We start from the raw sequence: 5,847 nt of genomic DNA, 5'->3' as shown, positions 1-5,847 counted from the left end.
CTTTTAATTCGCTCTGCGCACCATTTCGCTGTGCGAATTTTGACAGAGCTCACCCCCAACTTTGGGTAGCATAGCGCAAAGTGTGCGCTATGCGAATTAAATGCTCAAGTTGCTTTGGTGATTTTATTCGCCTTGCTTATCACATGCGCTATGCGAGTACTTCCGCAAAGAGAAAAATTAAACTTTAAATCGCAAAGCGAATGCAATCGCTATGCGAACTTCAATTTCAAAACAATTTCTTTTTCTCTCTCAGAGCGCATGAAATTCGCTGTGCGAATAAATCACTGCGTTATAAAATCATCTAGTCGCATAGCGCACCTCAGCTGTGCGCTGTGCGAATAGAGCGTCAGAACTCATTCCCCAAGCATCTTAGCACTTCCTCTCCACACTCAAACTTAACAATTATAAAAACACAATTAACAGACACAAATATATACAAACATGTGCTAGGGTGCCTCCTAGCAAGCGCTTCTTTAACGTCACTAGCTTGACCCAGAATCTCATGGTTCAGAGAAATTAATAATTGTGGTGAGGCGTTCAACCTCACCACCCAAATAAGGTTTCAATCTCTGGCCATTAACAATCCAGCTTCTATTTGAATTCTCAGAATTTGGATCCATTAGTTCAATAGCACCATAAGGCTTGACTGCCTTTATCACAAAGGGACCAGACCATTTAGATTTCAACTTACCTGGAAACAGTTTGAATCTGGAATTGAACAACAATACCTGTTGTCCAGGTTGGAAATCTCTCTTGATCAGCTTTTTGTCATGGTACACCTTGATCTTTTCTTTGTATTTTCTTGATGAATCATAGGCAGTCAACCTCATTTCCTCCAGCTCTTGCAATTGAAGCTTCCTTTTACCTGCACACAGAGAAGCATCAAAGTTAAGAAATTTTAAAGCCCAGTATGCTTTATGTTCCATCTCAACAGGTAGATGGCATGACTTGCCATAGACTAATTGGTAGGGTGTTAGCCCTACAGGAGTCTTCAAGGCAGTCCTATAAGCCCACAGGACATCATCTAATTTTGCTGCCCAATCCTTTCTTGAAGATGATACTGTCTTTTCCAGGATTCTTTTTATCTCCCTGTTGGAGACTTCAGCTTGACCATTGGTCTGTGGATGATACGGTGAAGCAACTCTATGCCTCACATCATAATGTTTCAAGACCTTAGCCAACTGGGAGTTACAGAAATGTGATCCTCCATCACTTATGAGGATCCTAGGTACACCAAATCTACAGAAGATTTGCCTCTTGAGAAATTTGACAACAGTCTTGGCATCATTCTTCTGACATGCTGCAGCTTCCACCCACTTACTGACATAATCCACTGCTACTAAAATATATTCGTTGTTGTAGGAAGAAGGTAGTGGTCCCATAAAATCCATTCCCCAACAATCAAATATTTCAACTTCTAAAATTGCCTGCAGTGGCATCTCATGTCTCTTTGATATGCTTCCTGTTCTTTGGCATCTGTCACACCCTCTAGCATGAGCATGTGCATCTTTGAACAAGGTAGGCCAAAAGAAACCAGATTGAAGCACTTTGGCGGCGGTCCTTTCTCCATTAAAGTGACCTCCATATGGCGAATTATGACAATGCCATAGGATTCCAGCAGCTTCCTCTGCTGTAACACACCGCCTAAGTAAGTGGTCAGCACCCAGTTTGAAGAGATAAGGATCATCCCAAAGATATTCTTTGGAATCACGTAGAAACTTCTTCTTTTGCTGCCAAGTCAAGTCATCAGGGAGAATTCCTGCAGCCTTAAAATTAGCCATATCTGCAAACCATGACCTCTGTTGTATGAGCATCAGACGCTCATCAATGAACTCTCCCTTTATTTCTCCCTCTTTATCAGTCACCTCAGAGTTAAGAAGGCGAGACAAATGATCAGCAATTACGTTCTCACTCCCCTTCTTATCTTTGATTTTCAAATCAAATTCCTGTAACAATAAAACCCATCTTATGAGACGTGGCTTTGAGTCAGATTTTGCCAGTAAATATTTGATGGCTGAATGGTCAGTGTATATGATAACTTTAGACCCTATCAAATAAGGTCTAAACTTTTCAAGAGCATACACAATTGCCAAAAATTCCTTTTCAGTGGTGGCATAATTCAATTGTGCCTCATTCAGAACTTTGCTGGCATAATGAATAACATGAAAAATCTTGCCACGTCTCTGTCCCAAAACAGCCCCAATAGCATAATCACTAGCATCGCACATTAACTCAAAATTTTGAGTCCAGTTTGGTGCGACTACAACAGGGGCCGATATCAACTTCTCTTTCAATACTTCAAAAGCTTTCTGACACTCCCCATCAAATTCAAATGGAGTGTCCTTCACAAGCAAATTACAAAGGGGTTTAGCTATCTTGGAGAAATCTTTTATGAATCTTCGGTAAAAACCAACATGTCCAAGAAAGCTCTTACCCCTTTTACATTCATAGGAGGTGGTAACTTTTTAATCACATCAACTTTTGCTTGATCTACACCTATTCCCCGGGATGAGATCTTATGTCCTAAGACAATTCCCTCACGAACCATAAAGTGACATTTTTCCCAATTTAGAACAAGGTTCGTGGCAATGCATCTCTTCAAAACTACATCCAGGTTCTCTAGGCATAAATCATATGATTTTCCAAAAACGGAGAAATCATCCATGAAGACTTCAATGCAATTCTCTACCAAATCAGAAAAAATGGCTAGCATGCAACGTTGGAATGTAGCAGGAGCATTACAGAGACCAAAAGGCATCCTTCGGTATGCGAACACACCAAAGGGACAAGTGAAAGCGGTCTTTTCTTGGTCCTCTGGATTCACTACTATTTGATTGTATCCTGAATACCCATCCAGGAAGCAATAATAAGCTTGTCCTGCTAGCCTTTCCAACATTTGATCCATGAAAGGGAGAGGAAAATGGTCTTTCCTGGTGGATTGATTTAATTTTCTGTAATCAATACACATTCTCCACCCTGTGACTGTTCTTGTAGGAATTAATTCATTCTGAACAACAGTCATACCCCCTTTCTTAGGAACAACATGTACAGGACTCACCCAAGCACTATCAGAGATAGGATATATCATTCCTGCTTCAAGCAATTTAAGCACTTCCTTTCTCACCACCTCTTTCAAAGTAGGATTCAACCTTCTCTGTGGTTGTGCTATGGGCTTATAATCCTGTTCCATCATGATCTTATGCATGCAGTAGGTTGGACTTATGCCTTTCAAATCAGAAATATGCCAACCGATTGCCTTTTTATTCTCTTTCAAGATTTTCACTAATTTTTTCTCCTCACTGTTTGATAGAGAATTGCTTATGATCACGGCTTCTTAGAATTTTCTTCTAAAAACACATACTTGAGATGATCAGGAAGCACTTTTAATTCCATTTTTTCCTGATCATCCAAGTCAGCCTTTCCCAATTTTTCACTCTCATCAGTGAAATTCTCTTCTTTTAATTTTTCTAGATGTTGTGAAATCTCCTCCACTTCAGATTCTTCTTCAACAGTCAGCTCTTCACAAGCATCAACCAATACACGCTCTAAAGGAGATTTCACATACATCTGATTTTTTACAGTCTCAACTACATCATCCAGTACTTCAACTCTGAAACAGTTCCCTTTATCTTTTGGATGTTGCATAGCCTCCACAACATTAAAAGTTACTGTTTCATCATGTAGCCTCACCTTCAAATGACCATCATCAACATCAATTATGACTCTTGCAGTTTTCATGAAAGGTCTACCCAATATAAGGGGAACTTCAGTATCCTCCTCCATGTCAAGAATAACAAAATCTACTGGAAAAGTAAACTTATCAACTTTCACCAGTACGTCTTCAATAACTCCATATGGGTATTTTAAAGACCTATCTGCTAATTGTAGAGTCATCCTTGTTGGTTTTACTTCCATGTCTCCTATTTTCTTTAACATAGACAAAGGCATCAAATTAATGCTTGCTCCTAAGTCTATCAATGCTTTTCCAATAGGGAGTTTTCCAATTGTGCATGGAATAGTAAAACTTCCAGGGTCTTTGAATTTTGGTGGTAGAAGTTTTTGGATGATGGCGCTACAATTCCCTTGCACCTCTATTGTTTCTTCCTCAATATACTTTCTCTTCTTGGTCAACAGATCTTTCATGAATCTAGCATAAGAGGGCATCTGTTGAAGTGCTTCAGAAAAGGGAATTGTAATTTCCAGCTTGTTGAAGAGAGCCATAAATCTAGAAAATTGACTTTCTTTTTCCTTTCTAGAATATGTCTTTGGGTACGGTAAAGGATTCACAATCTGTTTTCCTTTTTGGCTCTCTTCAATTTTTTTATTTTTATCTTTCTGCTCTTCCACTTCTTCTTCTTTATCTTTCTGTTCCTCATTTAACTTTTCCTCTTGATCTTCTTTCCTCACAACTACACTGTCTAACACTTTACCACTCCTTGTTGTTATAGCTTTACAGTGCTCTTTTGGATTTGTTTCAGTGTTAGCTCCAAATGTATTTACAGGCTTTTCTTCCAGTTTCTTGGCCAACTGACCCATTTGAACTTCTAAATTTCTTAGAGATGCATCTGTGCTCTTTTGATTTGATATGGACATCTGCATAAATTGTTGAAGAGTTTCTTCCAGTTTTGATGTCCTATCAGAAAGAGTGGGTTGTTGTTGAAACTGTGGAGGTGGTCTACTGGAACTAGCTTGACCCATGCTAGGATGAGGTCTCCATCCTTGGTTATAATTTCCATAATTGCCTTGACGGCCTTGATTTCCCATGTAATTGACCTCTTCCTTAGCATTGGTGAGAATAGCACACTGTCCATTTTGGTGCTCTCCACCACACAGTTCACACCCTTGCACAGTATGTTGTGCCTGTGATACATTTTGAATTTGTAGTTGTGATACCTTTTTCATCAGAGACTCAAGCTGTTGAGTCATAATTTTATTTTGGGCTAATAAGGCATCTTGGGATTGCAACTCAAACATTCCCTTCTTTTGATTTTGTCCTCTCTCACATTGAATATCATTGTCACTAGATGCCATATTTTCAATAATTTCATGAGCTTCATCAGGTGTCTTCCACCTAATGTTACCTCCTGCTGAGGCATCTAGCATCAATTTTGTGTGAGATTTTAACCCTCCTAAGAACAGGTTCAATTGAGTGGGGACATCAAATCCATGTATGGGAGTCTTTCTTAACAATCCCTTAAACCTATCCCATGTCTGACTCAAAGTCTCTTCAGGTTCCTGTTGAAAAGAGGATATCTCTTGCTTGCCTTTGTTTATTTTTGATTGAGGGAAATACTTCTGCAAAAACTTTGACACAACGTCATCCCAACCTGTCAGACTTCTCTCAGGAAAAGAATTTAACCATTTCTTGGCATTGCCTGCCAAGGAAAATGGAAAAAGACTAAGTCTGATTGCATCCTCTGACACATTCAACATTTTCACAGTGTTGCAATATTCATTAAAAGTTGCCAGATGATCATAGGGATTTTCGTGTGACAATCCTGAAAACTGATTACTTTGAACAAGATGTATCAATGCTGGCTTCATTTCCATGTTAGCCGCAATTATCACAGGTTTGGCTATACTGTTGAAAGATGTAGGTACAGTCACTGAAGCATAATCTTCCAACGTACGCCTTCTTTGTTCATTATCCTCGTTTTCCTCCATCTTTTTACCCTCTCGGTCAGATGAAGAATAAGCTTTTGAAGATAAGCTGGATTCTCTAGCTTCTTTTTTTCTATTTTCTTTTCTACGCCTACTATTATTTCTACGGGCTGTCCTTTCAATCTCAGAATCAAACAATAAATTCTCAGATTTTGTTCTGCGTGGCATGCAGAACAAAAATCTCCA

The 5,847-nt window shown here is 39.2% G+C and overlaps 1 pseudogene; it reads right to left on the bottom strand.

The window, feature by feature from the left end:
- Nucleotides 1-500: 500 nt before the first annotated feature.
- Nucleotides 501-5,617, bottom strand: LOC148198571 (uncharacterized; annotated as a pseudogene).
- Between the last annotated feature and the right edge of the window lie 230 nt (nucleotides 5,618-5,847).

The sequence above is a fragment of the Vigna umbellata genome, chromosome 5 (assembly GCF_029865625.1).
Source record: "Vigna umbellata cultivar VRB3 chromosome 5, Vumbellata_1.0, whole genome shotgun sequence".
NCBI lineage: Eukaryota > Viridiplantae > Streptophyta > Magnoliopsida > Fabales > Fabaceae > Vigna > Vigna umbellata.
This window is presented reverse-complemented; position numbering and strand designations above follow the sequence as displayed.